We start from the raw sequence: 25,703 nt of genomic DNA, 5'->3' as shown, positions 1-25,703 counted from the left end.
AAAGGTTAACATACCATGAGCCTTCCTAATTGCTTTCTGCACCTGCATGTTAGCTTTCAGTGACTTATTGACTGGGACATCCAGGTCCCTTTGTACATCTACACTTCCTAATTTCTCTCCATTTAAGAAATACTCTGCACATGTCTTCCTCCTTCCAAAGTGGATAACCTTACATTTTTTCATATTTATTCCTCTGCCATGTTCTTGCTCACTCCCTTAAATCTGTCAAATCCCCTTGAAGTTGCTTTGTATCTTCCTCACAACACACATTCCCACCTAGCTTTATCAAAAGCCTTCTGAAAATCCAAGTACACTTCGTCCATCGACTCCCTTTATCAGTTCTTCTCAGTAACCTCAAAAAGCTCCAACAAGTTTGTCAAACATGATTTCCTATTCATAAATCCATGTTAACTATGCCCAATCTGATCATCATTACCCAAGTGTCTAATATTTATCACATCCTTTAGAATAGATTCTAGCATTTTCCCTACTCCTGATTTAAGGCTAACAGTTTCCCTTTCTCTCTCCCTCCCTTCTTAAATAGTGGGGTGACATTTGCTGCCTTCTAATCTGCAGGAACTGTCCCAGAGTCTATAGAATTTTGGAGGAAGATCACCAATGCATTCACATTCACTATGTCCATAGCTACCGCTTTCAACAACCTGGGATGTAGAATTTTAGGTCATGGGGACTTAACAACCTTCAGGCCCTTTAATTTCTCTAATACAACCTTCTTACTAATATTAATTTCCTTCAATTCCTCATTTCCCTCTAGTCCCTTGGGTCTCTAATTCTGGGAGATTTCTTGTATCTTCCTCAGTGAAGACAGACACAAAGTATTCCTTTCGCTACTTTGTCATTTATCTGTTCCCCATTATAATTTCCCCTGGCTCTGCTTGTAATGGACCCACATTTGTCTTAGCTAAAAGTTTCCTTTTTATATACTTATAGAAACTTTTACAGTCCACTTTTATATTTGCTGGTTTACATCCGTAGTCTGTTCTCCCTTTATCAGTTTCTTGGTCCACCTTTGCTGAATTCTAAAATTTACCACTATTTATTGCAATTTTTTAGGCTTTCCTTTTTAATCTTATCCAATCCTTAACTTCTTTTGTTAGCCAGTTCACTGACTTTTTTTGGGTTTTTATGCCTTGAAGGAATGTATAGTTCCTGTAAGTTACGTAATAACTCCTTAAAGACTATCTATTGCCTACGTACTATCATACCTTTTAATGTGTTTTCCCAATCCACCTCCACCAATTTTCCCCTCATAGCTTCATAATTTCATTTGTTTAAATTTAACATCCTGTCTTCAGATTGAACTTTTGGGTTTGAAGAAGAGTTGCTAAGTATGTTAAACTCAAATTATTTGGGATTTGCCTTAAAAAGTGATGTACTTTAATGCACAAAACTCTCCTTCAGATCTCTATTAATATTTGCTTATATTGATATGCTTACCTGAAGTGCATTCTCTAAGACTGCGGTGAAGGCAAATTCAATCACGACTTTCAAAAAGGAATTGGATAATTGTCTGAATAGAAAAAAGCTGCAGGAAAAGGTTAGACGAGTGGGACTAGCTGAATTGTCTTTGCAGAGAGCTAGCATGGAGACGAAGGGCCAAATGACCACTTGTGCTGTAACCATTCTTTGATTCTGTGATGTTTCTTGTTTTGAACATTTCCAATAGTTGTATCAGTCCCTGAACCATTGCTATAAGTTTTAAAGAGGCCACAGTGATTAAAAGCTGTATATAACATAGAAAAATTACCTTTGGAAATGTTCAACTTAATGCAAATGAAATTTTTAAAAATCATTGTTTTGGGGTGGGGGCGGGGGAGGTGGTAACTTGGTATACTAACTAGAAGATTTGCTTATTTTCCTTTTCCCCATCTTCTTACTGAGTAATATTGTCGTCAAATGACAAGATTGTGCTGTCTTTTCCTCCCTTTCCCAATCATATCCCACCCCTATCAGGTTTCTAATTTTCCTCCTCGTATGTGCACTGAAAGGTCATGCGTTCAGGCACGGGGAAGGATTGAACTAAGCAGATCATATGTAACTTGCCCTGTCAAAATATCATCGTTTTTACATTGGGCAATATCAAGATAAGTTGAAAGTGAGTTTCCTCACCACACCACATCACACCCGCCAACGCCCCCCCCCCCCCCCCCCCCCCCCCCCCCCCACCCCCAACACCACCACCAACCATGTACATGAAGCAATAACATGACAAATTAAAGCCTTAGTTTTGTCCTGTGGGATGTAGAATACATAAGCAAGGCAGTAATGTTTAATTACTACACTTGGGGCTGCAGTTGACTTATTTTGTACCGTCCTTTTGCAAAAAAAATTGTAACTTTTGAAGAACCACAAGTTATAAATTTCTAATTTAAAACCTTTTTACACTTAAACACATTAGTTAATACCTATGAAAATGGATAACACTGCTCTTCAAAGGCCTTCCCTGACACACTGTCAGCATCTAGTTTCAAGACCTGCATGACTTGTTGAGCAATAAAGTACCTGTGTTTGTGTTTTCTAGTAACATCATACACTTTTAGATTATCTATTTAATTTCTTCATGCTTATCTATTTTGTGCTTTCCACTTCATTATGAATTATGACTTTACTTGCTAATTTTCTGCTTGCTCTCCAAGTCGTTCACTCCATTTTGAGGTACTATTTCAAAAACATGTATGCCCTTCAGTACCTCACCCAAGTGACAATGAAAATGAATCGTTGTGGATGTTAATTATTGTCTGTTTTCAACATTTTTAATTAGACAAGAAGTAATATTCTATTCTGAGCATGATGAAATTAAACGGCATGTTATCTAAAAGTGTGAGATGTTGCTAGAAAACACAAATACAGGTACTATATTGTTCAACAAGACATACAGGTCTTGAAACTAGATACTGACAGTGTGTCACTATAACCCTTTGATTTTCACTAACATGTCATATCTTCAGTATGAACTATGCCAGGAACTCACCCAATGGGAATGGATGGGCTGACTTAAAAAAAAAATCTTTATTAAAATCTTAAGGCCCACTAGATGCAAGTAATGAGCCTTTATACCTCCTTGGCCTACATTATCATTTTTGGCACCTAATTCTTCATGCCAAACATTAAGTTTTTAGTAGTTGTGGAATATTTTTGAAAGATAAGCAACCATTGGTGATGCAGATATGCCATTCGTGTTAACCTTCAGGAATGCTCAAGTTTCACTTTGAAATTTTAAGCCCCTGTAAAGTTGAATGCAATTTGAGATATCTTGAGCAGCCACTGGAATCGACCTATATCATGGGAACTGGAGTTCATTCTGCCATTCTGTTCCACCAATAAATGAGATCATGACTGATGTGTATCTCCACTCCACCCATCTGTCTTGGCTCCATATCCTTGTAAAACAAATATTTATTGACCTCTGGTTTAAACTTATTAATTCAGATAGCATCTATTGCTTTTTGTGGGAGAATGTTTCACCTTTCTGTCCCTTAGTGTGAACAAGTGCTTTCTAACTTGTCTCCTGAATGCCCTGGCTCTGATCTTGAGATTATGTCACTTTGCTCCAGACTCACCCATTAACAAAAAAAATTCTATCTACTGTATTAATTCATTTCAAAATCCTGAAAATTTCTATAAAATCACCTCAACCTTTTTTTTTTACAGGCAATACGTCTATTTAATGTAATACCTCTATCACTATCCTTTGGTCAGTCTGTGGTTTGTTGGACATTTTAATTCCTTGACAACACATGCTTTACTCTTTTGATATACTGTTTATAGATCCTGTGGCAGAATGACTGCATTTGAATGTGGTTTTCAATGTGAAGCATTCATATAATGTATTCAGTTTGCATGATATTTGTATCCAATTTATTTCTTGAAGAATGTAATTGGGCTTGTATTGAACTAATTGCAAAAGTAAAGATAACTTTTGGAGCCCTTTTCCTGTTGCCTAAAAATGATCTTTCTATGCACCAATGCTCTGTTTCACTCCATCACTTCACTTCCAATATTCCACTGATTTTTCAAAGCTCCCATTCTTGGTTACTGTTGGTTTATCTTCTAAAATCTTTATTGACAACTTAAATTAATTCGACCACTCATTAAGTCTCTTAGCTCCTTGATATTTGTGCCGGGGATGATATTTTTGAAAATCTGTTGCCTTTATTTTCTAGCTTTTCAACTTTTCCAACATGATTTTACTTGCCGATTGTCTAACACTAACTAGAACATTGATTTTCTCTATCTTAGTCTTCAGCATGAAAAGTCTAACTCTGCAGTGGTCACTTTAACACATGGTAGGATCCTTGCTCATACACTACTTTACATTTTGTGTTCAGCCATCAATACGTCCCTTGAAGTTGTGCTTTTGTTTCTCTTCTGGTTGTTTCTAGTTTGACCATGACCTCTGGGAGAATGCAGTTTCCCATAAGTATGATTCCTACATTACTTCTTGCCTAAACAGCTTGCTAGTACTTGTTCATCTTGAACTGTGATTTAAAAGGCTATGGACCAAAAATGAAAATTCATAGTGAAGGGCAACATCAAATTTGAAAATGTGGGAGCAAATGTAATGCTTGGATTTCAAAAAAAAAAGGATAGTAGAGATTTGAAGAACATGCAGAAGTTGTGGGAGGGAAAATATTAGACTAAATGCAATTAAATAGGATTTCAGTGAAAGAAAATTACCTCATTTCTTCCTTATTCCAGTTCCACTTAAATTATTTGATGGCTGCTTTTCACTCTCTCACTCCTTCAGTCAGTTTAATCTTTGTAAAATACCCTGTAACATTTCATCTTCAACTATATATCGCTACTAGTAGATTTGCCTTAACATTGCTTTGGATAGTTTGATGTTCTTTTTATTATACTGCACTGGTCGAGTGTTGTTGCTTTATTTCTCTGAGATATAACATTTGTCTTGAGAGCTTGGCCTAGTATATAATTCAGCAAATTTCTTATTTTCCTTTTGGTGTCATTGCTTTGAAGGAGCATATATGATATAATTTAACTAGTGAAAATAGCAAGTTACAAGACCACTGAGAAAGAAGAAGGTATCACACTTTCGAATAGAAAGTTGATGGCACTCATGATACTATAGAACTGGAATTGGTGAACATTTTTGAAAGGTTCAGACTATTCGGCCAGTCAACATGGATTTGTAAAGGATAGCTTGAAAGAGAACAAACTAGAAGTGAATGGATGTTCATAAGAGATGTACGGCCCAGGGTCGATATTGGGAACCTCTGTTCACCATTTACATAAGTAATTTGGATATGTGGGTTAGAGGAGCTAAATATTAACAGTTTCTGATGGCACCATATTAGAGAGTAATTAGAGGGAAACTGGGAGCAAAAAGGATCAGATCATATTCCAGTTAAGGAGCTGGACAATTTAATGCAGGACAGACAAATGTCAAATAGTTAATTTTCAGGAGAAGATGGAGAATTTAAAAAATACAAAACCATAAAACTCTGCTATAAATATTATATTACTATGTAAAACTCTCTAAACAGGTCAGCAGAGAAATCTATAGAGAGTGAGATTTTTAAAAGTTATCTGAAAACGGGGCATTTTTTAAGTATTATTTTTAATTATTAAAATAACCTGGTGGCTTGTTCACTTAGGTATTGCATTGAGATGATGGTGCGCTTAAGACATACAGCTGTCTTTTGCCGTGCTCTGTGGTCTATGACCCTTGACCCAAGTTGCCTGACCTAAAAACCGGCAAGATCCAAAATCCGGCGTGGACTCTGTCCCAAGGTTGCTGGATTTGTGACACTACCTGAAGTGACATTAAGTAAGAGAGAAATCTAAGTAGACATCATTAAACAGTTTAGAGGAATAGTGCGTCTTTTTTTTTAGGAACGCCATTCTAGAAAATATATTGACACCACGCAGAAAGTGCATTCTATATTTACTGGAATTATACTAGGGAGAAGAGGATTTTTAAAATATTCATGGGATGTGATCGTCGTTGGCTAGACCAGCATTTATTGCCCATTCCTAATTGCGACGGTAGTTGTGAGCAGCCTTGAACCACTGTAGTCCATGTGGTGTAGGTACAACCCACAGTGCAGTTAGGTAGGGAGTTCGAGGATTTTGACCCAGCGACAATGAAAGAATGGCAACAAGTTCCAAGTCAAGATGGAGTGTGGCTTGGAGGGGCACTTCCAGATGGTGCTGTCTGCTTGTGTCTGCGGCCCTTGTCCTTCTAGATGGCAGGAGTCGTGGGTTTGACAGATGCTGCCTAAGGAGCCTTGATGAGTTTCTTTGCATCTTGTAGATGGTACACACTGCTGCCACTGTTTGTCGGTGGTGGAGGGAGTGAATGTTTGTGGAAGTGGTTTGCTTTATCCTGGATGGTATTAGGCTTCTTGAGTGTTGTTGGAGCTGCACTCATCCAGGCAAGTGGAAAGCGTTCCATCACATTCCTGATGTGCCTTGTAGATGGTGGACAGGCTTTGGGGAGTCAAGAGGTGAGTTACTCATTGCAGGATTCTGAGCCTCTGACCTGCTCGTGTAGCCACAGTTTTTATGTGGCCATTTCAATTTCTGGCCAATGGTAACCCCCCCCAGGATGTTGATAATGGGGGATTCAGTGATGGTAATGCCGTTGAGCATCAAGGGGCAATGGTTGGATTCTCTCTTGTTGGAGATGATCATTGCCTGGCACTTGTGTGGCGCAAATGTTATTTGTCACTTGTCAGCCCAAGCCTGGATATTGTCCAGGTCTTGCTGCATTTGGACATGGACTGCTTCCATATCCAAGCAGTTGCAATGGTACTGAACATTGTACAGTCATCAACGAACATCCCCACTTCTGTCCTTATGGTGGAAGGAAGGTCATTGATGAAGCAACTGAAGATGTTTGAGCCGAGGACACTACCCTGAGGAACTCCTGCAGTGATATCGTGGAACTGAGATGATTGATCTCCAACAACCACAGCCATCCTGCATTGTTCTAGGTATGACCCTGATTCCCATTTGTCATGCTGAGAAGGGATGAAGAAAAAAAACATCAAAATTCCTTTCTCTTCTGTATTCTCTGGTTTAAACTTAAAAAAAAACAGTTGCTGGGCTAATAAAATGACTGCAACTGGTCACATGCTGGTTTTTCTGAACGATTCTAAGCCATTCCAACAGGCAAAGGCTAACTCATCATCATCCTGGAATGCAACACCCCTTTTTTTATTGTATGAACATTCCAGCCAAGCAAATGCAAAAGACTAGTAGACGAGACGTCTGCCCCATCCAGCTCTGGACAAAGGGGGAGCTATTTGTGACTCCTCATTTCCAATGTTGTTCTTTTGGTCCCACAGTTACCTGCTCAAAATACAATGGCTTTAACAGGGGTCTTTAAAGTACATAGTTAGCTGAACGGCTTGACTTGAAATCACCCTGTCACATGACCAAGACTTGAGCTGTTTGAATTTTAAAAATTATACTGCTTTTGGATTCCATCTTCAGTTGCGGTTTAATCTCAAGACAACCGGACTCCAGGATAGTAGCCTGCCTCTGATCTCCATCTCTCTCAAAGTCAAATCTCCAGAAAGAATCCTGTATTTTGCCTGCAAGGTGAACTAATTCCGAGAATACAAGAATACTACACTGGATCTTCAACCGCCTCAACTGAGTTCTAAGACAAAGACCAGGAATTCTGCTGGACAAAGCCAACTGAAAGGAACTTCATTGGACCGTTGCCTTACTGGACTCCACTCACATGAATTAATGCCAATACCTTTTTAATTTTTTTATATAAGTAACTTGCAATTTGTAACTTCTTTTCCCTTTCTTTCGCTGCCTTTTCTACCTTGTATGCTCTTGAGTGTGAATGTGTTTCATTATCCATCCCTTAGTTTTTGAATGTATTAATAAATTCCAGTTTTGTTTTACCTTTAAAGAATTTGATGTTGGTTTACGTTTACCATTGGACCTCATAAACCGGGGTTTGGGAAATGCACCATGGCCACTTCAACAAGGGAAAGGATACTAAGGGAACCAAACTAGGTTAAAAATTAAAACTATTGCTGTCGCAGACAGAAAAAGGGAACAGCAATTCAATCCAACTCGCTCTCATGTCCATAACACATTGATTCCAGTTTAGCTAGGGCTCCCTGATGCCGCACTCAGTCAAATGCTGCCTTGATGTCAAGGGCAGTGTCTCTTACCTCACCTCGGGAATTCAGCTCTTTTGTCCTTGTTTGAACCAAGGCTGTAATGCAGACAGGAGCTGAGTGACCCTGGCAGAACCCAAACTGAATGTCAGTGAGCAGGTTATTGCTAAGCAACTGCCACTTGATAGCGCTGTTGATTGCCCCTTCCATCACTTTACTGATGATGGAGAGCAGACTGATGGGGTGGTAATTGGCCCGTTTTGATTTGTCCTGCTTTTTTGTGTACAGGACATAGCTGGGCAATTTTCCACATTGCCAGGTAGATGCCAGTGTTATAACTTTACTGGAACAGTACAGGATTGAGAGTAACTAAAGATTGTTTCACTAATTCTTCAGTCAATAATGAGCACTTTTTTGGGATTAGTACTAAAGGCATAAAGGAAAATATTTAGAAGAATATTTCACAACACTTTAAAAGGTGGAATGCATAGCTGCAATTGGCCATTGAATCTGAGTCTAACGTGATGCTGCAGAAGGAAGTAGATCAACACACACAATGAAAATATTCAAAGATATCTGAAGAGAACAAGAAATTCAGATTGAAGTAGATGGTTTCATTATAAAGCACAATGGCACAAATTTGTGTTTTGTGCAGTGGTTTCTTACACAGCATTTAACTTGGCCTGAACTGTGGCATTTGATATCTCCTCTGCAAATGTGGACGTAGGTAAACTAAAGATCTTTGCTTTGATTTTCTAATTAGCCTGAAAACTTTATCATCTGTGATCAACAATAAAAAATAGTTTTTCTGACAGACCAGGGTAAATGCTGATTTTTCTCTGCTTGAAATTTCAGCTCATCTTTTACTCCTTTATCCTGCCTCCGCTATGATTTTTCTGTCAATGAAATGTAGGAGGTTGAATGTTGCAGCCAGTGGTGATTCTCCCTTTATCAGTCAGTCGCTTGCTTAAGGTAACTTCTGGAACAGATCGATCTCAATTAGTGGGTAGTTGAGAAGAATCGGCAGTGTCCAATGTCTCTGGACTTTCTTCTTTCCCTGACAGGTAAGCCTGTTCTGTTAAAGATAATGCCTACTAATGTAGACTTCCATCTTCTTTTGATCCCGCATTTCCTATTTTTCTTTTCTCTTTTACTTTTGTTGAATATTCAGTCTTGGAACCATAGAACTTTACAACATAGGCAGTTTGACCCTCATGCTTATCTCGAGAGCAAATCAAAACTAATCCCTTCCTCTTAGCCCTTTTGCTTCAAAATATTTATCCAAGGTTCCCTTAAATGATATAATAGTCTCTGTCTCAACTACAGCCATGTGGCAAAGGATTTTATGCTCTAACAACTCACTAAAGTTATTTCTCCTAATGCTTCCTTTTCATGCTTGTTATTCTAGTTTTACAGTTTATTTCATTTTTCACCCTTTGCTGCCAACTCCACATGATTTTAAATTAAGCATACATTGAGTGTAGCCTTTTTGCCCTCTGTTGAAAGAGGTGGCAGAATATTTTTGTCTCAAACTTCCCCTTGAATTTCTGCCTTTATTTGAGTAGCAAGGTTGTCACTATCATGTTGCATAGCATACTTTCCTTATATTGAAACTTGTTAAACTTAATTTTACTGCTTATTTTTAAAAAAATGATTGGAGTAGCAGGAAACTTTAAAGATAAGCTTTAAATTCTCTACAGTAATCCTGCAAGTGATTTATAGGTATCTGATTAATGGCATTGTCTCTCTGGTTGTGTAATCCCAACTATCCTATAATGTAATTGTTGCTGCCAGTTTAACCTTGTAACAGTTGTTGCAGCCTGCTATTCATCAGTGAAGCTCATGAAAGCCAACTATGAAATCAAACTGTCCAATTTGTACAGATTAATAGAAATTTCTTTGCAAGTTTGCCCTGAATTTTTGAGCATTACAATGTCAAGATTGTCTTTCTGTGCTCACTTTATTGCACAGAGTTGGTTAATTTCAAGCTGTTGATTTACTTCTGTTTGGGATTTCAGTAAGGCGGTCTTAAGATCACATCTAAACTAATTTTCTTACTGTTTCACTTCTGAGCAAATAACTGGAACTGTTTTCTTCCTCCCTGGAGCAAAGTATTTCTTCAGTGATAGTAATATTGTTCTTGGTTATATTGTATGTAAAATTGTATTGTAGCCAAATTTGCTGACGATGCAAGATAGAAAAGCAAATTTCGAGCAGGTTACAGAGAGTCTGCAAGGGCTGCAGATAGGTTAAGTGAGTGGACAAAAATTTGGCAAACGGAGTGTAACATGGGAAAATGTGAGGTGGTCCACTTTGGCAGGAAGAATAGGAATGCCAAATACAGTTTAAATAGAGAGACTGCAGAAAGCTGTGGTACAGAGGGATCTGGGTGGCCTTATACATGAATCATAAAAAGTTAGAATGCAGTTAAAGGAAGTAATTAGGAAGGCAAACAGAATGCAACGCGATTGGAGTATAAAATTAGGAAAGTCGATATAACTGTATAGAAACATAGAAAGTAGGAGCAGGAGTAGGCCATTCAGCCGTTCGAGCCTGCTCTACCATTCAATATGATCATGGCTGATCCTCTATCTCAACCCCATATTGCTGCTTTCTTTCCATACTCCTTGATGCCCCTAATATCCAAAAATGTATCAATTTCTTTCTTGAGTATACTCAGTGACCCTGCCTCCACAGCCTTCTGTGGTAGAGAATTCCACTGGCTGATGACTCTCTGAGTGAAGAAATTTTTCCTGGTCTCAGTCCTAAATGACCTGCCTCGTAACCTGAGACTGTGGTCCCTGAGAGATTGGATAGGTTGGGGTTATTTTCCTTACAACAAAGAAGGTTGAGAGGTGACTTGATTGAGGTGTACACAATTATGAGGGGAATAGATAGAGTGGACAGGATAAAATTGTTTCCCTTGGTGGAGAATTCTAGAACCAGGAGACATAGATTCAAGATAAGTGGCAGAAGGTGTAGAGGGGCATGAGGAAGAACTTTTTTACGCAGAGGTAGTGGGTGTCTGGAATTCACTGCCTAAGTTGGTGGAAGAGGCAGAAACTCTAAACTCTTTTAAAAAGTACCTGGATCTGCACTTAAGTGCTGTAAACTGCAGGGCTATGAGCTGGGTGCAGGAAGGTGGGATTAGAAAAGGCACCTGGGTGTCCTCCGGCTGGCATGGACAAGATGGGCCAAATGGCCTCTTTCTGTGCTGTAACTTTTCTGTGCTTCTAAACTCCCCAACCAAGGGAAACATCCTCCCTGCATCCAGTCTGCCTAGCCCTGTTAGAATTTTATACATTTCAATTAGATCCCCTCTCATTTTTCTAAACTCTAGTGAATACAGGCCCAGTCGGACCAATCTCTCCTCATACGACAGACCTGCCGTCCCCAGTATCAGCCTAGTGAACCTTTGTTGCACTCCCTCTATGGCAAGAATATCCTTTCTTAGTTAGGGAGACCAAAACTGCATGCAATACTCCAGCTGTGGTCTCAGCAAGGCCCTGTATAACTGCAGTAAGACATCCTACTTCTGAACTCAAATCCTCTTGCAATGAAGGCCAACATACCATTTACCTTCCTAATTGCTTGCTGCACCTGCATATTTACTTTCATTGACTGGTGTACAAGGACACCCAGATCCCTTTGTACATTCATATTTCCCATTTAAATAATACTCTGCCTTTCTGCTTTTCACACCAAAGCATATAACTTCACATTTATCCAAGTTGTACTGAATCTGCCATGTTTGCCCATACACAACTTGTCTAAATCGCCCTGAAGCCTCCTTACAATGCACAACCCTGTCCGTTTTTGAGTCGTCAACATACTTGGAAATATTGCATTCGGTTCCCTCATCCAAGTCATTTATATATATATTGTGAATAGCTGGGACCCAAGTACTGATCCCTGCGATACACCACTAGTCACTGCCTGCCATCTGGAAAAAGACCCATTTATTCCCACTCTGTTTCCAGTCTGTCAACCAATTCTCAATCCATGCCAGTATATTACCCCCAATCCCATGCGCTTCAATTTTGCCCACTAGCCTCTTAAGTGGGACCTTATCAAAAGCCTTCTTGAAATCCAAATACACCACATCCACTGGCTCTACCTTATCTATTCTTCTAGTTACATCCTGAAAAAACTTCAGTAGATTAGTTAAGCATAATTTCCCTTCCATAAACCCATGCTGACTTTATCTAATCCCATTAATGCTTTCCAAGTGTTCTGTTACCACGTCTTGAAAATAGACACTCGCATTTTCTCCACTACTGATGTTAGGCTAACTGGTCTGTAATTCTGTTTTTTCTCTCCTTCCTTCCTCCAATCTGTAGGAACTGCTTCAGAGTCTATAGAATTTTGGAAGATGACTACCAATGCATCCAATATTTCCAGCGCTACTTCCTTTAGTACTCTGGGATGTAGATTATCAGTTACTAATACTGATTTTCTTCAATTCCTCCCTCTTACTAGACCCTTGGTTCGCTAACATTTCTGGGAAATTATTTGTGTCCTGTTTTGTGAAGATGGAACCAAAACATGAGTTCAATTCTTCTGCCATTTCTTTATTCCCCATTATAATTTCCCCTGTTTATTTAGATTCATGGCCCTTAGTGTCCATTAGTGAGACCATACCTAGAGTACTGTGTACAGTTTTGGTTACCTTACTTAAGGAAGGATATACTTTCGTTGGAAGTGATTCAGAGAAGATTGACTAGGCTGATTCCTGGGGTGAAAGGGTTATCTTATGAGGAAAGATTGAGCAAGTTGGGCTTATACTCATTGGAATTTAGAAGAATGAGAGGTGATCCTTTTGAAATAATATTAGAGGGGGTTTGCCAGGGTAGATGCTGAAAGGATGTTTTCCCACCTGGTAGAATCTAGAACTAGGGGACAGAGTTTCAAAATAAAAGGTCTCCCATTTAAGATGGAGATGAAGAGGAATTTCTTCTGAGGGTCATTCGTATTTACAAAAGTGGAGGCTGGATCATTGAGTATATTGAAGGCTGAATTAGACAGATTTTTGATTGACAACGGAGTTGACGGTTATTGAGGACAGACAGGGAAGTGGAGTTAAGGCTGCAATTAAATCAGCCATGATCTTTTGAATGGCAGAGGAGGGTCAAGAAGCTGAATGGCTTTCTCCTATTTCATCATCTTGTTAGAAGGGAAAACTGGTAGAATAATGGAGAAAAATGTAGAACTGGATATAATTAAAACTGACAAAACTATTAACATCTTGCATCATCAGTACTTAAAAACTTACAATTGGAAATTTGTGAATTTTGTATGGATCTAAAGGTAGCATTACTGAGTGCAATGAAAATCTTAATGGGCTGATAAATGTACTCAAGTACTGTGCAGCTTTGGTCGTCTTATTTAAGGAAGGATGTAAATGCATTGGAGGCAGTTCCGAGATAGTTTACTAGATTGATACGTGGAATAAGCGTGTTGCCTTATGAGGAAAAGGTTGGACAGACTGGGCTTGTTTACACTAGAGTTTAAAAGAGTGAGGGGTGACTTTATTGAAGTGTATAAGATCCTGAACAGTCTCGACGACGTGGATGTGGACAGGATATTTCCTCTTGAGTCCAGAATTAGGGACATTGTTTTAAAATTAGGGGTTGCCCTTTCAGGACAGATGAGGAGAAATTTTTTTGAGGGTTGTGTGACTTTGGAACACACTGCCTCAGAAGGCGGTGAAGGCGGGGTCATTGAATATTTTTAAGGTGGAGGTAGATAGATTCTTGGAATCAAAGGTTCGCAGCAGCAGATAGGAATGTGGAATTCAAAACACGGATCAGCCATGATCTTATTGAATGGCAGAGCAGGTTCAAGGGGCCGAATGGCCAATTTCTGCTCTTATTTTGTATGTTCATAAGCGGCAAGTAACATTCGTGCTCCTATACAGCCATGTAAATACAAGAGCAGGTCAGAGACTAGAAATTCTGTGTTTAGCAGCATACCTCCTGACTTCCCACAGCTTGTCCTCCAACTACAAGGCACAGGTCAGGAGTGTAATGGAACACACTCCACTTCCTGATGAGTGCAACTCCAACAACACTGAAGAAGCTCAACACCATCCAGGACAAAGCAGCCCGCTTGATTAGCGCCCCTTCCAAAAATATCTGCTCCCTCCACCACCAGCGCACAATGTCAGCAATGTGTACCATAGGCAAGATGCATTGCAGCAACTCGCTAATGCTCCTTCGAGAGCACCATCCAAACCCAGTGACCTGTACCACTTAGAAGGATGTGGCATAAGATGTATGGGAACACTGCCAAGTTCCCCTCAAAATTGCACACCGTCCTGATTTGTCACTATTGCTGTTCCTTCACTGTCACGGGATCAAAATCCTGGACCACCCTCCCGAACAGCACTCTGGGTGTACCAACACCAAATGAGTTGCAGGGGTTCAAGAAGTCACCTTGCCAGCGATGCCCACATCCCATGGATGAATTTTTCAAAATGCACTAATTCTGCTCTGAAGTGGCTGCTTAAAAGATGTTGAGTTCCTCATATGAGAGGAGCTGAGATTGGGAATTCGATCATTTAGAAAATTTCAGGTGCATCTGTGTTCCATCCTTCAGTGGTGCTGAATGTTCTGCATAACACCTATATTTCAGATGTTTCCTTGACGTCATCAGGAGCTTGTGATGCCTATTGACGGACCTTCCAACTTTACGTACTGTAATTACAAATCGCAAATGCTGCGTCAGTATCTGGTGCCTCTGGCTAGCTGCACACAAGTGATAATCAGTACTATCTTCCTCCTGTTGTCCCTTTTCAACCAACTTGTTCTCTGTTAATGCAATAATTTCAGAGCAATCCAAGTTTTATGCTTTTTAAAATTCATTTACAGGATGTGGGTGTCACTGGCTAGTCCAGCATTAATAGCCCATCCCTAATTGCCCTTGAGAAGGTGGTGGTGAGTTGCTTCAACTGCTGCAGTCTGTGGTGCAGGTACACCCACAGTGCTGTTGGGGAGGGTGTTCCAGGATTTTGGCCCAGCAACAGTGAAGGAACGGCGATATATTTCCAGATCAGGATGTTTGGAGGGGAACTTCTATATGGTGGTGTTCCCATGTGCCTGCTGCCCTGTCCTTCTCGATGGCAGCAGTCATGGATTTGGAAGGTGCTGCCTAAGGAGCCTTGATGAGTTCCTGCAGTGCGTTTTGTAGATGGTACAGACTGCTGTTCATCGGCGGTGGAGGATGTGAATGTTTATAGATGGGGTGCCAGTCAAGTGGGGTGCTTTGTCCTGGATAGTGACAAGCTTCTTGAGTGTTTTTGGAGCTGCACGCATCCAGGCATGCAGGGAGTAGTCCATCACACTCCTGACTTGTGCCTTGTAGATGGTGGACAGGCTTTGGGGAGTGAGTTACTTGCTGCTAGCCCAGTTCAGTTTCTGGTCAACGGTAAGCCCCAGTATGTTGATAGTTGGGGATTCAGCAATGGTAATGCCATTGAATGTCAGCAGTTATAGTTAGATTCTCTCTTGTTGGAGATGATCATTGCCCGGCACTTGTGTGGCGTGAATATTATTTGCCACTTGTCAGCCCAACTTGGATATTGTCCAGGTCTTGCTGCATTTGAACATGGACTGCTTCAGTATCTGAGGAGTCATGAATGGTGCTGAATGTTGTGCAATCATCAGTGACCATCTCCACTTCTGACCTTATGATGGAAGGAAGGTCATTGATGAAGCAGCTGAAGAAGGTTGGGCCAAGGACGCTACCCTGAGGAAATTCTGCAGTGATGTCCTAGATCTGAGACAATTGACCTCCAACAACCATAACCATCTTCCTTTGTGCTAGGTATGACTCCAACCAGTGGACAGTTTTCCCCCAATTCCCATTGACTCCAGTTTTTCTAAGGCTCCTTGATGCCACACTCGGTCAAATGCTCCCTTGGTGTCATGAGCATTGGCTCTCACCTCACCTCTGGAGTTCAGCTTTTTTTTGTCCATGTTTGAACCAAGGCTGTAATGAGATCAGAAGTTGAGTGACCCTGGTGGAACTCAAACTGGGCATCAGTGAGCAGGTTATTGCTGAGCAAATGCTGCTTGGTAGCACTGTTGATGACCCCTTCCATCATTTTACCAGTGATCAAGAGTAGACAAATGGGGTGTTAATTGGCCCAGTTGGATTTTTCCTGCTTTTTGTATACAGCACATAACTGGGTAAGTTTCCACATTGCTGGGTAGATGCCAGTGTTGTAGCTGAACTGGAACAGCTTGGCTAGGGGCTCAGCAAGTTCTGGAGCACAACTCTTAAGTATTATTGCTGGTATATTATCAGGGCCCATAGCCTTTGCAGTATCCAGTGCCTCAGCTGTTTCTTAATATCAAGTGGAGTGAATTGAATTGGCTGAAGTCTGGCATCTGTGATACTGGGGTCCTCCGGTGGAGGCAGAGACGGATCATCCACTTGGCACTTCTGGCTAAAGATTGTAGCAAATGCTTCAGCCTCATCTTTTGCACTGATGTGTACATTCTGCACCCTTGCCACCCTCAGTGCTTCCTCCAAGAGTTCAACATAGATGAGTACTGATTCATCAGCTGAAGGGGGGTGGTACATGGTAGTCAGCATGAGGTTTCTTGTCCACGTTTGACCTAAATAGTTCCCCATTTTTGTGTCCAAAAGCTCTGATGTTCTATCAAGCCAGTGTCATGTTATTTTATTTCTTACTGTATGACCAGTGTTAACTAGTAGCCCAAGTATTCCCCTAGCTGCTCTGTCTTTTGGACACTGACGATCTTTACAGCATATTTTCCAGCCCCCTCCCCATGTGAGGTAAGCAAATTAAACCCTGAATAGGGCTATTCAGTCAACTGGAATAATGGAATGTCATTTAACAACTTCAAACATGCAGGCCAGTTCTCATCGCCATCTTTATGTAAACTCATTGTTGCAGCCACTATCTCTCTGAATCAGTTTCTTCACCATTGTGTACTAATTCTGTTCTGTTGAAGGGTCATGGGGACTCAATGTCGGCTCTTTTCTTCTCCGCCGATGCTGCCAGACCTGCTGAGTTTTTCCAGGTAATTCTGTTTTTGTTTATTATTATTGTATACTAATTGTTAAACGGACATGGTACAATGCATCTGATGTAAAATCTAGATCCTCTGACTCATTGAGCAGCCTCACTGTCACTTGTCTATGTTAAGAATGCAACTTTTTATAAGATGGCTATATTTTTAAATTGTCTCTTTGAATTCAAGGTAAGACGGGATCATGTGACCTAGCTCTGCCCAGCGATAAGCCAATGTGACCTAGTTACCCATGGGGACAGGGTCCAGGTCAATTGCTATTGAAATGGAAGTGCCAGGTTTAACACCTGAAAACAAAGGACAGAGCAGTTGGCTTTGACATGGGTAGACTTGCTGACTCTGAGGGAGATCTTTTCTGTACTTTGGAGTATTAGTTGTTTACTAAGTAATATCTAGTTGGTTGATTTTAGTTTGTCTGCTACAGTAACAGTCTTGAAACTTGAAATCTTGTCCTATGATTCCTTTAAGTCAGTCACTGGGAATTCAAATCTTTTTTTAAAAAAAATAACTATTATTGATCTCTACTGGGATTGTAACAACTAAAATACTGCAATTTATTTTGGTGGTAATTGAGTGAGTGATTTAAACTGAGTACCCTGTCTGCCAAAACTGCTATGAAAATGCAAATTTGGGATGTAAATGAGTTCTGGAACAAAAGGGCAGGTGAAGAGGGAAAACGAGGTTAATATTCTAAATATAAAAACAAAAAAACTGAGGATGCTGGAAATCCAAAACAAAAACAGAATTACCTGGAAAAACTCAGCAGAGTGACTCTTTCTTGGACTCGAACTCAAGTTCTGTCGAAGGGTCATGAGGACTCGAAACATCAACTCTTTTCTTCTCCGCCGATGCTGCCAGACCTGCTGAGTTTTTCCAGGTAATTCTGTTTTTGTTTTTGTTTAATATTCTAAATGACAGATCCTTCTTCAGAGTCAACTGAACAGACCAAAACAGAGGGGAGGGGGGAAATGCATATTGGATAAGAGTGCAGAAATCCAATTGGAGATGTAGCTAATGGGTTTTAATAGCCTTATTAATAGATTTTTAAAAATATTTGGGATGGTGAAAACTGTTGAATGAAATGGAAATTCTCATTTGAGCTGTACCTAGGCAGTAGATGAGTGAAATAGCTTTACCATAAAAGGGCACGTGACTAGGAAAAATCATGGGAAAAATTGAGTAGAAATCTAAAATCTGAAGCTGATGAAGTCATTGTTCAAACCAGATGGCTAAAGAGTGCCCAGAAGGAAAATAAAACACTGTTCCTGAAGTTTGCATTGAGATTGGCTAGAGTCAACAGGATTTCTTCAGCTTGCTGTAAAAGACAGCTTTGTTTCAGCAGGCCTACAACTCTTGTGTACCAAGGCTTAACCTTACGCTTGCAAAGAGCGGGAGGCTAACATGTCTGCCCCTTTATCACCTTTTATGCTATATGTAGGACAGGATACCTACTGTTTAATCTTTGTCATTTCAGTAGATGTAAAAACTACAAAACCAGACTGTACATTTCAAGATGAACTGCAAATTGTTTTAAAGAACCACACAAAAATTAAATTAACAAACAAATGTAGCATTTTAATGCTTGAATACTGTTAATCGAAGTATTCATTGTTTTATATGGGTTGCTAACAACCTTAAAATAAAGGAAAAATCTAGGCCTCCGTATCTAACAGTTGCAGTACATCTGGAAATCATCTTTTGATGCTTTTATATAGCCTGGAGAGTTATAATTGATGTGAAGTAATAAGCACATTTATTGATCAACTTCCATAAATGGTCTTTACTTCTATGTTGTGTGAGCGACTGAAATAACTTAAGATTCCTTTTGCACAAGCACAATGCAGATTCTGCGAGTATTTGAACACATACTCATTTCAAAAGAAAAGTTCAATACTTAAAGAAGAAATGAAAGTTTCTTTCTTAATATTGGAATAGCCCAAATGGGCCATATGTTGAACAGTTTGGCCTACAAATCCTGGCAGTTCATTTTTATTATGTGCTTACACCTGTGCTTTGTACAGTCTGAAGAAGAATAATGAAGTTCTCTCCAGTATCTTGGCCAATATTTATTTATCGTTCAACCAACATCACCTAAAATAATAATAGATAATCTAAATGGTTACAGACTGGAAGGGGGTTAATTTAAACAGCCCTGATTTCTCCCCTCGCCACCTGTCCATAAACAAAGGTGTTTTGATTTGCTTCCCCCTTTATAAGCGGTGGCATATTCCCCAACCCCTCTGTTTTGATGTGATCCAATTTCCTATTAGTAACCCCATAACAAACTCGAGATAGGGTGGACTCAAGGGATAGTTTATTTGCATACACACAAACGCATGAAGAGGGTCGCAAAGTAGCCTTCTGTACATTCATACAATAAAAGAGGGATAGAGAAAAGAAAGATTTACAGGGCAAAGACCACAGAGAAAATCATTATTTTTTCACGTGAGTCCAGAATCAAAGTCCAGTGAGCTATTCTGATGCTGCATAATTCACTTCTCCCCTCAATGAGAGAGGCATGCAGAGATGAATCAGTCTTGTAGACGATGGTACATAAGTTCCAGTAAAACAGTATAGATGGGGTCAGGTATTCAAACGTGGGCAGAGCCCCTTCTCTGTGCTGTTGCTATTTAGATAGTAAAATGGCAGACTGAGCTTTGCAGCTCCACAAGCTAGGTCCATGTCTCATGACTTCCACCTGTTGCAGTGTAAAGTTGAGACTACTCAAGTCTGAGTGTTCCAGTAAGCAAAGTATTTCTTCAAGTATATGCTGGAGAGATCATCCTGGTTCCTTTCCCAAGGATCTCTGACAATACAAAGTCTGTGGCATAATTTTATAGCCCTTGGTTCTCGCATAACAAAAAGCTGTTTGTTACAATCCCCATCACTCATCACCGGCAATGCCTTAACATATATATCACTTAATTGAGAGTGGGGGTCTTCTGCAGATGTGCCTGTTATCTCAGTTTTGGCATTTGGCCTTGGCAGGGATGCATTTGTGTCTGGGGCTTAATGACTCCCTGTCTGTTTCTTTATCTCCTTAACATCTTGTTTGGAGAAGGTGTGAAGGCCATTTGGTTCTCAGCTTGCGATTCTTGGTTAGTTCTCACAGTATTGACTATATTTCCCATCCATGTCTAGAAAGAGCTCTCATGGGTGCACTGGTCTACTTTAAAGCTGTTAATACGCATAACTACATTTGCCTATTTTTAAAGCTGTTAATGCACATCTTAATATCAGTTTTAATATCGAATTATTTCATTATTCCACTTCAGTCCCTCTCTCTGGACCCCTGGTCAAGCACTACCTGGCCCAGGAGGGACATTCCCAAGATCCTCTGCCTACCAGAAAACTCTAGGGATCCTACTAGAGTCCGGTGGGCTTCGGGCCTGCTACTTTACTGTTCTCTTGCGGCTTTACCTAAGTCCTACTGACCTAAGCTAGGCCCAGAACCATCGTTTCATTAGATTGCAAAATCTCCATAGATGTTCTCGATTTTTGTAATACCTGGAAGAGCTGTTTCAGTTGCATTGGATACTTGAGGTATAGCCTTTATTGATCAGCATTACCATCTGTACTTGGAATACTCTCAGTCTCTGGTAACAGCAAATACAGAGACCAACTATTAAGACTGCAACAGATGCAATGGCTGCTGTCACCGTACCTACATCCCACCAGTTATACTGCATTCTTGCCATCTTGATCCAATTACTGGCTAAGTCCTCCAATCTCCTGGCCTTTCTGGTGGCCAGATTCACCTGCACCCTTCACTTGTGATTGCTTGACAGCTTTGTTCCATAAACCTCCTAGTAGTGATCAGGGCCCTTTCCACTGCTACCTGAGCCATTCGAACCCAGGTGTCATCAATGTTTAATGTACTGTCCCACCACGGACTGAATACTTAGCCAGTGAGGGCCCTGCCTGCAAGGTGAAGGTCCCCCCACAGTAAAGGAGTTTGTGATCTATAAGTAGAAAGTGTGGTTATTGTCTCACACTAATCCCCCATATATGAATCCTGTCCTGTCTGTCAGAAAGCACCACTGCATGGGTGATTTTGGACTGCCTTGAAGGCCCCTTTGAGAGGGTTAATCGACACCACAATAGCATAATTGTTACTGTTGGGTTTCAGGGTATTGCAGGAGCAGATGATGTAATGTTGCGACTCAGTACAACATTCCCGTGTTGTCATTAAGAGGATGCCATTCCGCCCTGGGACCGTCTACCCACAGGATCCTTCCTGTTACACCCACCCATCCTTTACCACTCCCATCGATTCAAATTTATACCCCCCCGTTCTGTTTGTCTGTTCCTGTGGTATACTCATCAGAAATTTTATTGCATCTCCCTTGCCTCCTGTCACAGGCAGTGTAACTAATTCCTGTCATTCTTCCTGTGAAGTCCTGAGCTAACATGTCACATGCCCTCCTCTTAGACTGTGAGTCAATCATATTAATGATTTCTAACCCACCGAGTATACCACCTCCCCCACCGCCCCCCCGAACTTGTATGGCTGCAATTTTTATTCAGTTCCCTGTGCTGCGAATTGCAGGTCTCCTTTGCTATTTGGGAAGCATAATCGCTGTAACTTTTGTTTTGTCCAGTCAGCCAATAAGACCAGGTTGAGGTTACTCAAATTGTAGGTCCCCTCCAGCGTACCCATTGTAACATCATGTAACACCACTTTGGGTTCCTAATTCTAATTATCCCATTCAGGGACAGTGGCACGGTGGCTGGACACTTAGTGGGTTTCTGATCCCCACAAACTGACAAATTAAAGCACCTCATATCGCTACAACCAAGCCGACTAAAGCATTTATCCATTGCTCTTGACAATATTGCCCCTCTAATCCTAACTCCCAAACAAATGGTGGGGCAGATTAGTGCATCCCGCCATAATGTTGGATACAGTTAACACGCCCAAGCTGGAGTTGTGTGTACCCTTTATGTCCACATTTCTAGCCGTGTCATTAGCGTAAAAGTCAGGTCAATGTTACCTGAATCAGACTGTTCCCTTTTGATAATATAATTCAAATGACACACTGACTACTGGTGGTGACTCTGAGAAATCCACACGCTCAGTTTCCTTATCCACTCTCTGCTTTCTCCTTTCGGTAGCTGCACGTATTGTCCTGGATGCAGACATGTGGCTTTATTGAGGTTCACAGTGGGGGGGACTCCCATGCTGCTGTTATAGTTAAGAGGGTGATTACTGCTGCTGTTGTCCTCCAGATTGCCACTGCTCTGAGAATTTGTCTGAAAGAAAATAGTTAAGTGAGCTGCTGGTTGCTCTCCTGCTGACAGAAACAGACTGAAATATATAAGGTTTCACCTGTGACCAGTGCTTCCAAAAATACACATGTATCACTAGTCATTATCCAGTAAGGTCCTTGCCATCATGGGGTAGATCCTGGTCATTCCAGTGCTCCCTTAACCTTACCTTATCCCTCACTTCTGGCATGTCCTGGGGTGCTGCTCCCCCTCACTTTTTTTTCCCTGACCACTACCTCCTGCTGCTGTCTCACCTCGGACCTCAATTCCTGAAGCTGCCCACACAACACTACAATACACCTTCTTATCCCATCGTTCAATGGCTCAGTATCTTCACTTCCAGTGGCAGTTCCCTCTGGAAGCCACATAACTCTGCCTGTCATCATGGTGTTAATCCTGTGGTCCTACTTTTTGTAGCTTGTCGGTGCATTAATATGGTCAGTAATACATCTAATTATCCTTTTCCAGCTCTCCCTTTACCTGTATCCATCTTGTGGTAAATTATTATTTCTTCTTACCCTTCAATTGCCTCAACCACAGATTCCTTATACCTTTACTTTTAAATTTTGTTTTTACCCCCTCTGACCATGATCATCTTTGGATTCTCAAAGTCAATTTCTCTATTGCCTTGATAGTTTTAAACGTTTCCTTATACTTTAGGCCATAAGAACCATTTAATGTCAAAAAGGGCTTTGTCTCTAGATCTTTATTTATCTTCCACTGTACGGTTCCAATGTCTCAGGTGATGGCCAGATTATCAAATTCAGTTCTCTTTAAAAAGTTCATACATTGTGTCCAATTTCCCTAACCCTCTCTCCTACCCTTAATCATTTCCTCATTCCATTTTATATATGCAATCGTTACCATCTTATCTTGTTCAGGTTGTTTGTTTACAGTCCAATATTCTCATAATATTTTTGAAACAGAAGACACAAAATTGTTTTTCATTTTACAATTATCCAAGATTCAAATAGCAGGGTTGTTGAGCTGCCGCCTTAACCCTGCTAAAAATTGGACTTCTGCCAAACTTCGTCAAGGCTTCAGGCTTAACATTTTATATTTTCGTAACAGGCTTACAAGTACATTTTAAACTCACCATTTTTTTTAAGCACAGCATTTGAATTAGTGTCAATTGTTGTCAAACCTTTCAAAATAAAAATCTCCTTTGTGAGAACTTTATCAGGAATCAAACATAAAATTTTTTAAATTCGTAAGATTTGTAATTATCAAAGTTAAAACTGCCTCTTTCTCATATGTATGAATTTGTATCCAGATTAAAAATCCCATATGCTTATCAGCACATATTCTTTATCTTGGATAGCATAAAGTTTTTCAAAAGTAATTTGCTGAAAGGTCTGTGTTTGTATCAGATCTCCTGGCCTGAATGGGTGAAGTCAATTTTTTTAAAAAGGTGAAGTAAAGCATCTGAACCATGACTATGCTGTGGCATTGAAAGTCTACATATAAATTCTTAAAGCTGCGAGAAATCATGTTACATTTGCATTTGTCTCTAAATAAAAGTAAAAGGATCCATTCTGCTCGAGGCGGAATGGATTAATTCAGCAGCCTAAAAGCTGGTGGAAAGAGTTAACTCCCAGCAAAGGCTGGTTCGCTACAACAAAGGAAAACTCTGTTGCATCTTTAGGATACCTTTTGAATTGTGATTTTTGGCCAGAAATTTCAACTCAAACCTTATAACTTAAAATATTGGTTTGTTTGAATGTACTTTCCTTTAATCCAACTCGTAATCTGAGGCTTTTAACTCAGTGCTGAACTCCACACAAACATGACAATTTAGAGAAGAAAACACATTAAAGCTCTCTCACACATTCTTCATGGCACACAAACGTATAAAGGTATGTATATTTCCATTCTTATAACATTTTCTTAACTACTTGAAGTTTCGTTTAGAGTATGAACGTTTTAAGTAGCAGTGGGGAGAATAAAGGGATCTTCAAGGCTCCACCTACTGCCGCAATGAAAACAAACAACTGAAGCTCACATTTCCGCTGCCTCTGCCTGTCACTGCTTATTAACCGCCCCACCTCTGTGCAGGGGTATGACACCCACTCTCGCCCGTGTCCCCGCCCTGTATTGTATTTCCTTTTTTTTCAGGTTTTGATTCATTCTTGTTTTTCTTTGCTTTTGGATGGCAGCAGTTCATCATTCTGCAATTAACAACACCTTTAGATGCATAATAAAAGCAAAATACAGCTCTTGCAGGAAATCTGAAATAAAAACAGAAAATGCTGCAAAGACTCAGCAGGTCTGGCAGCATCTGTGGCGAGAGAAACAGTTAAAAGTTCAAGATCATATGGCTCCTCTTCAGAGCTGCTGCCAGATCTGCTAAGTTTTCCCAGCATTTTGTTTTCACCTCTAGATCCATCTTTTGGTTCTTTACTTGTTGTATTTCCATTCCCTTTGGCCTTGTACCATTAACTCTTTTGTCATTCAATCTCTACTGTATTACACCCTATCACAGAGTTTTCTTTTTGTTTTTTTTCCAAACTTTCCCCCTTTCATTTACATAAAACCTGTCACATTTCCGACTTTTCCTAGTTCTGATGAAAGGTCATTGAGCTGAAACGTTAACTGTTTCTCTCTCTATAGTTGCTGTATGACTGCTGAGTATTTCTAGCATTTTCTGTTTTTATTTCAGATTTCCAGCATCTGCAATATTTTGCTTTTGTAAATCATAAGTAAACAATTTCTGTACCCTCTCATTGTGTGGAATTGTAAGTTTCAACAGTGGCTTTATGTAGTTATGTGGCGGAGTGGTAGCATCCCTACCTCTGGGCCAGAAGCACCAGGTTCAAGTCCTACTTCAGGACTTGATGACCATGGAAGTGCATGCATAACATGGCCAAACAGGTTGATTATCATCCTCTAAATCCTTCCAATAAGCCTGATGGCAGGCAGTAAAAGCAGGAGCAGATGGCATTGGTAAACCACTGCAGTGCTTTGCCAAGCATAATCATGGACCAATCCAATGGAAGTCCATAGCCGCCAATGCCCTCTTGGGGCATGATAGCTGAAGGAGGTGGAACTTTATTTTACAGGCCTCTAAATTATTCTGAAAGATCCTTTTAGTTTATCAACTTGTGTTTTTCAAGTAACTTGGTGTTTAGTAACTAAAATAACAGGTATGCAGTAAGCAATGCTTCTATCCTCATAATCCACTGTAAACTGATTTATCAACTGCTTTTGCTAAGGTTTGCTAAGAAACATTTAGGCTGATTTGATACAAGTA

General features: G+C 40.3%; 1 protein-coding gene across 3 annotated transcripts in view; it reads left to right on the top strand.

Moving 5' to 3' along the window:
- gba2 (glucosidase, beta (bile acid) 2) overlaps positions 1-25,703 on the top strand; it is a 97,029-nt gene that overhangs the window by 36,014 nt on the left and 35,312 nt on the right. The gene's annotated exons all lie outside the window — the stretch shown is intronic.

The sequence above is a fragment of the Carcharodon carcharias genome, chromosome 1 (genome assembly GCF_017639515.1).
Source record: "Carcharodon carcharias isolate sCarCar2 chromosome 1, sCarCar2.pri, whole genome shotgun sequence".
NCBI classification, from domain to species: Eukaryota; Metazoa; Chordata; class Chondrichthyes; order Lamniformes; family Lamnidae; genus Carcharodon; species Carcharodon carcharias.
Note: the sequence above shows the minus strand (reverse complement) of the source record. Positions and strands in the feature narration are given on the sequence as shown.